This window comes from Orycteropus afer, unplaced genomic scaffold, assembly GCF_000298275.1.
Source record: "Orycteropus afer afer isolate SDZICR_OR568_19922 unplaced genomic scaffold, OryAfe1.0 scaffold00072, whole genome shotgun sequence".
Taxonomy (NCBI): Eukaryota; Metazoa; Chordata; class Mammalia; order Tubulidentata; family Orycteropodidae; genus Orycteropus; species Orycteropus afer.
The window spans coordinates 11,024,334-11,036,997 of record NW_006921659.1 but is presented as its reverse complement, the minus strand read 5'-3'; positions in this window follow the sequence as shown (position 1 = coordinate 11,036,997).

Genomic DNA, 12,664 nt, shown 5'->3' with positions numbered 1-12,664 from the left:
AAATGTACAAAAACTTGCCAAGCCAAGGATGTTTCTCAACCAAAAGGACATTCTACATAGCATGAGGCATTAAATGGGGAAAATTATTGAACAGGAACACACCCCAGAATCTTTCACACACACATTTATTTCATGTAAGAACAATATACGTAGAAATTTATTGCTTCAAATTTTTCTGGGAGGTGTATATTATAGAGTATAGTGAAGTGAATATTCTCAAATATTTATTTTAATAAATATGTACCATATAAAATATGCACCATGTTTCTCTATTGTAAGAGAAGTTATTAGAAAGTATACTCTTGGGAAAGGAGCTCTGGTAGCACAGTGCCTAATGCATCAGACTGCTAACCAGAAGTTTTGTGGTTCAAACTCATCAGCCACTCCACGGAAGGAAGACTGGGTAATCTACTTCAGTAAAGATTTACTATCTCTGAAACCCAGTGGAAATCCCTATAAGTCAGAATTGACTTAATGGCAATGGATTTGGTTTGGTTTTATCCTCTTGGGAACAGGTTTTACCATCTGCTATTCCAACCAATAAAAACAAAGCAAAAGTTAACTAAAGATAACCGAGTGATGCCCTGATTACAATTCAACTTCACACATGTACATAATTGGAAATGTGTGGTAGCTATGAAACCTACAGCTATTGAATGAGGTAGAGGTAGCATTTTACAAACAACAGAAATGAATTACAAATGAATTATCTGTGGTTAGAGATTGAAAATAAATTACTAAAGTAATATTAATTGAAAATATTGACAAAAGAGAAAAAAAAAAAAAATCCAGGGATTGTGCTTGAGGCTGCCATGAAGTAAACCCCCAATGTGTGGCTGAACTCCTTCAACTCGGGCCACTCTGCTTTAGCATATTAGCATATAACAAATTGGAGTTGAGTGTAAGTTTGGAAAATAGTGTTCCTCTTTTTTTTAAATAATAGTAATAACAATAATGAACTGATTTAACCATGCTCATTTTTTCAGAGGAAAAAACTTAATCTGAGAGATGTAAAGTGACTTTCCAAAAGTCTCCTAGTTAATCAATGCCAACCCAAGACTCCAGATTCCCACCTCTGCTACACCAGTTGACTGAAGTGTTATAAATTACAAATATGTAACTGGAACCCAAATCAAATCCTAGAGAAACATATTATACAAAATTATTATCACAGAGATACTTAAAAACCAAAAAACCAAACTCACTGCCTTTGAGTCCAATCCAACTCAGAGCGACCCCTCCTTGGGTTTCTGAGGTGGTATCTCTATGGAAACAGATTGCCCAATCTTCCTTCCAAGGAGTGGCTGGTGGGTTTGAACCACCAGCCTTCCAGTTAGCAGTCAAATGCCTTAGACACTATGCCACCAGAGATACTTAGGACAAAATATATATATACACACACACACACATAAGTTGTGTGTACTATTTTCTTATTATATGCTATATGCTAGACATGAATGCAAACATTTTATAATTATTATCTCATTTAATCCTGTAAATATATACATTAGTTGCCTATTCTAGGTAATGAAAAATGAAACTCAGAAATTTGCTTTCTCAGGGTTACAAATTTGTTTTCTCAAGGAGTCCACTTAGTTTAAATCCAAGAAAAGTGACTTAGACCCCATGTTCTTACCCAGTTCCCAAAGACTGTATCATGTAAATAGAGCAACAGAGGTTCCAGAATTGAAATTTAGAGAGGCCACCATTATAAAATAGTAAAAGAATGAAGCCAGCAAAGTAAATGGTCAGAGAGAAAAGAGACTTAAAAAATAACAAGATTTTCATGAAGGGGCCATGATTAATATTAGTTCATTTATTGAGTAAATATTTATGGAGTGCCTACAATGTGCCATTCTAGTCACTGACAAGTCAGAGACTGACAGTCATGTCTCTTCTCCAATTGTACTTATATTTTAATTGGGGAAAATGTGCTATAAACAAGACATTTATGTATATATACCAAAAAAAAAAAGCCCTCACTGCCTTTGAGTCATTTCTGACTCATAGCAATCCCTCCTTGGATTTCCAAGATGGTATCTCTACAGAAGTAGATTGTCCAATCTTCCTTCCAAGGAGTGGTTGGTAGGTTTGAATTGTCAGCCTTCTGGTTAGCAGTCAAATGCCTTAGGCATTATGTCACCAGGGCACCCTGCATACATACAAGCAGAAGAAATATGTAAGAGTAATAAATATTATACAGAGAATTAAAATCTGGTAATGTGATAGAGAGTGGCTAGGTGGCTCATTTAGATAACAAGACTGGAAATGAACTCTGGAGAGATCACATTTGAGCTGGTATGTGAAAGACAAAAAGCAGCTGGATGAGAAACTCAACAGGAAGAGAATTCTAGCAAAAGCAAATCAACGTCCCAGAGACAAGGAAAGTATTTGTTGGGTCATGGTAAACTAAGTACAGAATAGCTTGAGATGAGATTAGAGCAAGGGGAAGGAAGCAAGGCCCTGAGAAGAAAATTTCAATGGGAAGACATTGAAGGATTTTATGCAGGGGGTTGTTGTTGTTAGGTGCAATTGAGTAGATTTCGAGTCATACCAACCCACTGTGACATTGTAGAACTGTGTCATAGGGCTTTCCAGTCTGTAATCTTTATAAGAATGTTGTGTTGTTGTTGTTATGTGCCGTCGAGTCGGACCCTACTCATAGCGACCCCTCCTTGGGTTTCCGAGGCAGTATCACTACAGAAGTAGGATTGCCCAACCTTCCTTCTGAGGAGTGGCTGGTGGGTTTGAACCTCCAGTCTTCTTGTTAGCAGTCAAGTGCCTTAGGCACTATGCTACCAGAGCTCCCTTTCTCCCACAGAGCTGCTGAGTAGTCTTGGACAGCCAAATTTTCAGTTAACAACTTAGCACTTAACTGTTGTGCCACCAGAGCTCCTTATGCAGGGGATAACATGATCTATTTAACATTTTTAAGAGCATGACACAGTAAGTGATGAGAATTGAAGCAAGATTGGGAGCAGGAAGAACACTAAGGAGGCTACTACAACAATCCAGGCTAGTTAAAGATGATGATGGTTTGGAGATAAAGATATTAAAGGTTTGGGTAAAGGCAATGAAGATGGAGGTGGAGAACAGTGGATGTGGTGTAGACATTTGAGAAGCAGCACTTGTTGACGTAGGGGAAAAGGAGAAAGAGGAATCTAGGATAAGCCCTTGACATTGCACAGAGTTCAGATACAATGAGAGATAAGAAAACACCATGCTTTTAGGAAAAAATAATTCATATCTGAAGCATTCTCAAATTATACAGAAAAAGAAACATTAATCACAGGAAAGACATATGTGGCTGTAGTTCACAGACAGCATAATAACAGTCTTTATAAAAAACCATTATATAACTGCTATATTCATTGTGCAAATGATGGCTGGAGCCTGACCAGAGAATTCAGATGAAAAAGTAACAGACAACAAGAGATACTCCATAAAATCTGAAATGTAGAAGTTAAGTTAAATAAAGTCAAATTCAGCTCGATCAAGATACATTAGTGTAGGTGAATTTGTATATTCATTTCATTTTTGTGAGTATATTTGAGTAAAATTTTGGAGAGAATTCTTTTAGCAAATATATCAAGAACTACCCCCTAGATTAGTAGTGGCCCCTTCAAAATAACCATATTCCAGGAGGAAATGAAACTAAATATCTAATCTAATGATACTGCAATTGGCCTTTTTTTTTTTTTTTAGTTACTCTAGTTTACTTTCAGAACCAGTTGCATATTTCTCAAAGCAACAAGTCTACGTCTTCTGAGGGTGGGCTTACACAAAGTTAGTTGAGGTTGGGTGCACAGAGCAGCAGGCAAAGTTGAGTTCTGTCATTGTTCTACAGTGTTCTCAGAAAGGGTGCAGCAAGTGAGGCAGACCCACATGGGTGGTACAGGTCGTCACATGGACTGAAGCATTCAGACGCTGTAGAATTTCTATATGATAAGCCTGATGGACAGGATAACTTCATACTTTGAATTTTTTATGAGAAAAACCATAAATATGAAAGGAACTAGTTCACATTGTAGGAAGCTCTGGTAGCATAGTGGCTAAGGCACTTGACTGCTAACGAGAAGGCTCGCGGTTCAAACCCACCAGCCACTCCTCGGAAGGAAGATGGGTCAATCTACTTCCATGGTGATACTGCCTCGGAAACCCAAGGAGGGGTCGCTATGAGTCGGGTCCGACTCCACAGCACCTAACAACAACAACAACAGTTCACATTGTATTCAGGGCAATTTTTTTGTGTAATCTTTTTCTATTTTTTAGGGAGAGATATGGTGTGTTCTACTCCAATTCTGACAGCTTCCATCCACTTGATACTATATATGAGGTATCTCATTGATTGCTATTTGTTAACATGTTATTTTGGCTCAGGGAGGAAAGGGGTCCTTACCTGGATGAAGGCTTCTCTGTGTCTGTTCTTTAGTACAAAGCACATGAAAAATTTTCTAGAACATACCTCACTTCTGAGTTTCATTTTTTAAGAATCATAATACATCTTGATTTTTTATTATTGTGATTTGGGTGAAAGCTTACAGAGAAAATTCACTTTCCATACAGCAGCAGCTCACATACATTTTGTCTCATTGCATTGACTGAAATTTCCCACAGTGCAACAGCTCTCCTCCCACTCCCTCCTCATAGTTATCTCTTCTCTGTGTCCTTCTCTCCCATGCACTTCTGCCCCCGAAGCTATCTCCTTGTACATACATAGCCCTTCTATTCTCCTATGATTGATCTCTCCAAGAAGAGTATCTACCTAATGTAAATGTTCACCTCATATACCTGACTTTTGTTTGGCTGGAAGCCACAGGAGTGGGTTCAATTCCAGACTGTAGGGTAGCTAGAGGCCATAGTCTCAGTGGGTCCATCAGGCTCTATCAGACCAGCACACCTGGTCTCTCTCTTTTTTTTTTTTTTTTAAATGACGTTGAGTGTTGTTCCACATTGTTCTCCCACCCTATTCAGGATCTCCTACATAGACTGATTCGCCTATGAGTGGTTGACAGTGGTAGCTGAGCACCATCTATTTCTTCTGGTCTCATAATCACATTGGCTGAGGATCACATGGTGTACCAGTCGCTTGGATTGATTGTTTCCATGCATCTTTGGTTTTCTTCGTTCTTCTTTGCTCTGGATGAGGAGAAACCCATTGTTGCATCTAGATGGCGTCTTACAAGCTTTTAGGATCCCAGTCACTACTAGCCAAAGTAGGATGTGGAACAACATTTTTGTCTAGTATGTTATACCAGTTGAGCTTGATGTCCCCTGAGACCATGGTCCTAAGCCCACAGGTCCAACTAGTCACTCCCTGTAGGTAGCTGGCTTTGGCCAAGAAGTGACTACAACCATGCCCCTTTATCAGCTATACTATACACTTGGGAATTTTTATAGAACACTTGTAGAAACATTGTCTACCAACCCTATACATAGTCATGGGCATGCACCCCTTGCACAGACATACCTAATAGTTCAGCCTGTCCACCCATCTATCCACCCATAGACTAATGTTTGCCATCACTGACAATGAAGTACTGTATGTGCAAAAGAGTTCATCTTTGTTGTTTGTACCTCCCATGCACCTCTCTATGTCTTCTTCCTCTTCCTCAATGCCACCGTGTTGATCACTCACATTTGGTATATTGTCCTTCTCTTCACCCAAACACTACTTGTCTCTAACTAACAGTGCTCCCTTCCTTCCCCTCCCACCCTTGGTAAACAACAAAGAAAATTTCCTTCCATAGATAAACTTTTCCTTGACTTTTAACAGAATAGAACAACATTTGTCCTTTTGTGATTGACTTATTTCACTTAGCATATCTGTCAAGTTCATCCACATAATGTGGTGTTTTGTAGATTCTATGTTATTCTTTAGGGTTGTATAATATTCCATTGCGTGTATGTACCATAGTTTGGTTATCCATTCTTCTGTTGATGGACACCTAGGTTGTTTCCATATTTTGGCTATTGTAAATAGTTCTGCGGTGAACATGGTTGTACACATATCTGTTCTTGTCCTGGCTCTCGCTTCTTTAGGATCTATATTTAGTAATGGAATGGCTGGGTCAAATGGCATTTCTAATTCCAACTTTTTAAGGAATTGCCATACTGCTTTCCATGGTGGTTATATCATTTTATAGTCTACCAGCAATGCATGAAATTCTCAATGTCTTCACATCCTCATCAGCATTTGTTATTTTCTGTCTTGCTGAACTTTGCTACTAGTGCTGGGGCAAGATGGCATCTCATTATTGTTTTGATTTGCATCACTCTAATGGCTAATGATCATAAGCATTTGTTCATATGTTTGTTGTATGTGTGAATATCCTCTTCGGTGAAGTGTCTATTCATGTCTTCTTTTTAATGTCCACTTGTTAATTGGATCGTTTGTCTTTTTGTTGTTGAGGTGTTGGAGTTTTCTATAAATTCTAAAAATAAGTCCCTTGTCAGATATGTCATTGCCAAATATTTTTTCCCAATCTGTAAGTTCTCTTTTGACTCTTTTGGGAAAGTCTTTGGGAGCACATAAAAATTTAATTTTTAGAAGGTCCATTCATCTAGTTTATCTTCTGCTGCTTGTGCATTTGGGTTATGCTTGATAGTCTAGTTATGCCATATAGTAGGGCTCCTAAATTTGCTTCTAGTTTGTCTTTGAGGAACTTCATAGTTTTAGGTTTCACATTTAAGTTTTTGACCCATCTGGAGTTAATTTTTGTGTATGGTGTAAGGTACAGATCCTGTTTCATTTTTCTGCAAATGGATATCCAGTTTTGCCAACACCATTTATTAAACATTCTCTTCTCCATTTAATGTATTTTGGCCCTTTGTCAAAGATCAGATGACCATAGGTTGATGGATCTATTTCTAGGTTCTCAATTTTAGTCCATTGGTGTATGTGTCTGTCATTATACCGATATCAGGAAGTTTTGACTACTGCAGTTTTGAGATCCAGCAGTGTGAGACCTCCTACTTTGTTCTTCTTCTCCAATAGTCCTTTGCTTATCCGAGGTTTCTTTCCTTTACATATAAAGTTAGTGATTGGATTTTCCATCTCTTTAAAGAATGTTGATGGGATCTGGATTGGGATTGCATTGAATGTATAGTTGCTTTGGGTAGAATTGACATTTTCACAATGTTCAATCTTCTTATCCACGAGCATGGGATGTTCTACCATTTATGTAGATCTCTTATGGTTTCTTGGATTAGTCTTTTATAGTTTTCTTTGTACAGTTCTTTTGTGTTCCTGGTAAGATTTATTCCCAAGTATTTTAATTTTTTTGGTAGCTATTGTAAATGGTATTGACTCTCTTTGCACCAGCAATCTGTTTGTTGGTGGAGAGGAATCCAACTGATTTTGGGATGTTGATCTTGTATGCTTAGTTCCAGTAATGTTTTTACTGAGTCACTTTGGGTTTTCTAGGTATAAGATCATATCTTCAGCAAATAGGGATAGTTTAACTTTTTCCTTCACAATTTGGATGTTTTTTATTTCTCTTTCTTGCCTTGTTGCCCTGGCTAGGACTTCCAATACAATGTTGAATAAAAGTGGTGATAGAGGGCACCCTTGTCTGATTCCTGTTTGCAAGGGGAATGGTTTCAGTCTCCCTCTATTGAGAAGAATGATGGCTGTTAGTTTTGTATATATACCCTTTATTATGTTGAGAAATGTCCCTTCTATCCCTATTTTGCTGAGAGTTTTTATCAGTAATGAGTGTTGGACTTTATCAAATGTCTTTTCTGCATCAATTGATATGATCATGTTATTCTTTTCCTTTGTTTTATTTATGTGGTGGATGACATTGATTGTTTTTCTAATGCTGAACCATTCTTGCATACCTGAAATGAACCCCAGTTGGTCATAATGAATTATTATTTTGATACATTGTTGGAGTCTATTGGCTAGAATTTTGTTTAAGATTTTTGAATCAGTATTCATGAGGGATATTGGTCTGTAGTTTGCATTTTTACTGATGTCTTTGCCTGGTTTTGGTATCAAGGTTATGCTTACTTCATAAAATGAATTTGGGAGAATTCCATCCTTTTCTATGTTTTAGAATATTTTGAGTAGGATTAGTGTGAGTTCTTCTGTGAATGTTTGGTAGAATTCTCCAGTGAAACTGTCTGGGCTAGGACTTTTTTTTTGTTGGTAATTTTTTTTTTTTTTTAATGACCTGTTCAATTTCTTCTTTTGTTATGGGTCTGTTCCACTTTTCCATCTCAGTCTGTGTTAGTTTAGGTAAGTAGTGTGCTTCTAGAAATCTGTCCATTTCTTCTAGAAGAATCATAATACATTTTGTCTAAATAAAATTCTTCAGCTGTCATTCTCACAAATAATTCTTTATTTAAATATATCAGATGCCTAATCTTTTCAAAGATTCTGTGGATTACAGTGTAAATGTGGTCTCAATATTTTTAAACACACTTACATTTTCCATAATGGAATAATGATTGACATTGCTCTTCCTCAAAACTTCTATTGCCATGTCTGATGTCTTAGTTGCATATTTGCTCAACCATTCATGGGGAAAAAAACAATTATTTGCTCTCAAAAATTTCCACCAGTTTATATACATGTTGTCCCAAAGCAGTGTGTAATTCTATTTACTCACCTTGCTGACACAGAATGACTAACCAGTAATAAAAGTATTGCTATTGAAAGTGGAAGCAGAAGCTTTACAAATTCAAATCAATCATTTGTATTTAATTGCATGTGTACTCATAATTACTGTTGTTGTTTTTGTTAGGTGCTATTGAATCTAATTTGTAGTAACCCTATATACAACAAAACAAAACACTGCCCAGGTCTGTGCCATCCTCACAATTGTTGCTATTTGAGCCCATTGTTGCAATCACTGTGTCAATCCTTCTTATTGAGGATATTCCTCTTTCACTGACCCTTTATTTTACCAAGCATGAGGTCTTTCTCCAGGAACTGGTCCTTCCTGATAATATGTCTAAAGTACATGAGATGAAATCTTGCCATCATTGCTTCTGAAAAGCATTCTAGTTGTACTTCTTGAAAGACAGATTTGTTCTTTTTTCTGGCAGTCCATGATATATTTAATATTATTTATCAATACCGTAATTCAAAGAAATCAATTATTCTTTAGTCTACCTTATTCACTGTCCTGCTTTTGCATACTTCTGAGGAATTATATTTACTACATAGAATAAATTATGCATTTGTTTTACTTTCTTCATAATAGATTGTATAATGATTTACATCCCAAGAAGACTAAATTTAAGAGGAATAGACATATCATATACGTCTATCATAAGCCAGCTTGAGAACAATCTCTTTTCAAGCTTGCCCCCCCCCATGCCTTTTCTTTTCACACCCAAATTCTGAACCAAATTGATACTTTGTTACCTAACTATGGCAACCTTATGTTCACCTTTGTATTTCTTTGTTATATATGGCAACCCTGGAATGACTCCTCAAAATAACTACCTGCATACAGTCCTTGTTTCAGGTTCTGCTTTCCAGGGAATTCAAAACTAGAGCAGTTGGTTCCTAGAATGTCAAGAGAGTGGAGAACCTCAGGAAGGAATTTTGAACTTGAATCACTCACCAGGAAGATAGGAAAAAAGACCCTAATTGTGATAATCATGAGTAGGCTGTAGCATCATAGTAACTAAGACTATAATCAATCATGGTGATGGAGGAAGCATTGGGTTGTACAGGAGTTCTAGTACTTGAACAGTAAGGGATAATCATAAATATTGTGGAGTTGATTGGCTTTGTTGCCTTAGAAATCTTGGAAAAAAGAGATAAAAAGGCTAGATTAACCAACTATCAACTCACAAAAAGCAGAGAGAACCAATCATCCCAGAAGAAATTTTTAGAGACTGGCATCTCTTGTAACAAGAGAGTAGACAATGCTAAGAACAGGCTCAGAATTTAATTGTAAGGGTTTCACAGCTGAAGCAGAGATTGAATGCACAGTCTCATGAGATCTGCTATGCTTGTGTCAGGGCCTTGCTATGAAAAGGCTGAACTGGGATGTACAGGTATATGTATAAGATAACTGTGAATCCTGAAATTCTCTCAGAACTTTCAAGACTGGTAGAAAGAAAAGCCCTCTACCCCTTTATAGGGGAAGCAGCTTCCTTTTCCTAAATATCAACTCAGTTCTGTGCTGACTGAGGCAGATTCCTGGCAAAAGTTGCTTTGTCCCTTCAAGTGTAGCCACCACCTCCCCTTTTTGTCTCTAGATCAATAACTAGCATCAAGTCTTAGCCTAACCTAAGGAGGAGAATTTAGTTCCTACTCTGGAGGAATAACTTACTCATAAAAAGAAATGAAGTACCTGATTCATATGTACTGGGAAGAATTGGAGAACTCTCCAAGGAGTGGATATTCAGAAGACGTTCTGGGAGAGAAGCAAAATATAAGGATGGATTGTTGTTGTTGTTATGTGCTGTCAAGTCAGACCTGACTCACAGCGACTCCTCCTTGGGTTTCTGAGGCAGTATCACTATGGAAGTAGATTGTCCCATCTTCCTTCGGAGGAGTGGCTGGTGGGTTTGAACTGCCAGCCTTCTGGTTAGCAGTCAAGTGCCTTAGGCACTATGCTACCAGAGCTCCTAAGGATGGATAGGGGAGAGTTTATTGATTTAGGCGCATTCTCTTGTAACTTAGGATTTATTGACCTGGCAAAGACACCTGGAGCTGGTCTCAATAAGCCACTGAGTAGATTCCTTGAGGTTTACATTCAATGATGACCTACATAATTGAGGTGAAGATGCCAGAACTTCTTTGGCAGAGTATTAAGAAGGGGTCAGAATGTTAAGGGAGGTAAACATGCTATGATGGATCTTTTCAGATAGGATTAGAGAATCAACAACCTGACTATGCTCCTGAGGAGAGTTCAGAGAACACTGCCATCATTAAGTCAACAAGGTGTGAACTAGAGACATCCACTGGCATCTTTAAGAGGTCAACTGATAGCTGCCCTCTGTAGGCAAGGGGTTGACAGTAAAAGACGCTGTCATGAAACCAGGCACCCTAATGTCAATAAGCTTTCTGGAATAGCAAGGCCAGAGGATAGCACCATCAGAGGCAAGGTGGATGTGATTATCTTTAAGGCAGCAAAGCTGCAGTGACAACCAAAATGCCTTGACCAGCAGGAATCTGTGGAGTTGTCTAATAAATCATGGTGCTATTAGGTGAGATAGATGGGCATCCAATTAATGTGTTACTTGACTTTGCGACCAGAAAAAATATCAAAAACTGGAAAGCAGAGGGCTGATGTCTGCCCCAGCTTTAATGAGCTATGGATGAGGTCTTCAAGTTGAAGCCCATAAAGCTGTTCCCAGTCCACCGTAATGGTATATCACATGGAAAGGAAAGAGACCTCGGATAAGCAAAGCACTTTGAAGTAATAGTAAGCCAGAAGCTGTATGGCATCCAGGATAGAATTGTGAATTTACCACCATCTTCAATGATGTAAAGGATGAAAGTGAGGTGTCTTTGTCTTTGTCTTTGGTTTTGATGCACTATTGAAGAAGAAAAACAAAGTAGGAGGTCTACACTGCCAGATCTCAAAACCTACTATATAGCCACAGTAGTCAAAACTGTCTGGTATTGGTTTAATGACAGATACATAGACCAATGGAATAGAATTAAGAACCCAGAAATAGATCCATTGACCTGTAGTCAGCTGATCTTTGACCAAGGGCCAAAATCCATTAAATGGGGAAGAGAATGTTTGTTTAATAAATGGTGCTGGGAAGACGGGAGATCCATTTGCAGAAAAATGAAACAAGATCTGTACCTCACACCATACACAAAAATGAACTCTAGATGGATCAAAGACCTAAATGTGAAACCTAAAACTATACAGTTCCTCAAGGAAAATTTAGGGGCAAATTTAAGGGCCCTAATATATGGCATAAATAGACTATCAAGCGTAACTCACAATGCACAAACAGCAGAAGAGAAACCAGATGATTGGGACCTTCTAAAAATTAAATTTTTATGTGCTTCCAAAGTCTTGTCCAAAAGAGTCAAAAGAGAACCTACAGATTGGGAAAAAATATTTCATAATGACATATCTGACAAGGGATTTATCTCTAGAATTTATAGAAAACTCCAACACCTCAACAACAAAAACAATCCAAGTAAAAAATGAGCAGAAGACATGAATAGACACTTCACCGAAGAGGATATTCATGCATCCAACAAACATATGAAGAAATGTTCACAATCATTAGCTATTAGAGCTATGCAAATCAAAACAACAATGAGGTACCATCTTGCCCCAGCACTAGTAGCAAAATTCAACAAGACAGAAAATAACAAATGCTGGCGAGGTTGTGGAGAGATCGGGACTCTCATACACTGCTGGTGGGACTTTAAAAGGGTACATCCATTGTGGAAAGCAGTATGGTGATTCCTTCAAAAGTTGGAAATAGAAATACCATTTGACCTATCTATTCCATTACTAGGTATATACTCTAAAGAAATGAGAGCCCTGACAAGAAGAGATATATGCACACCCATGTTCATTGCAGCACTATTTACAATAGCCAAAAGATGGAAACAACCTAGATGTCCATCATCTGAGGAATGGATAACCAAACTGTGATATATACACACAGTGGAATATTACACAAAGCTAAAGAACAATGTAGAATCTGCAAAACACCGCATAAC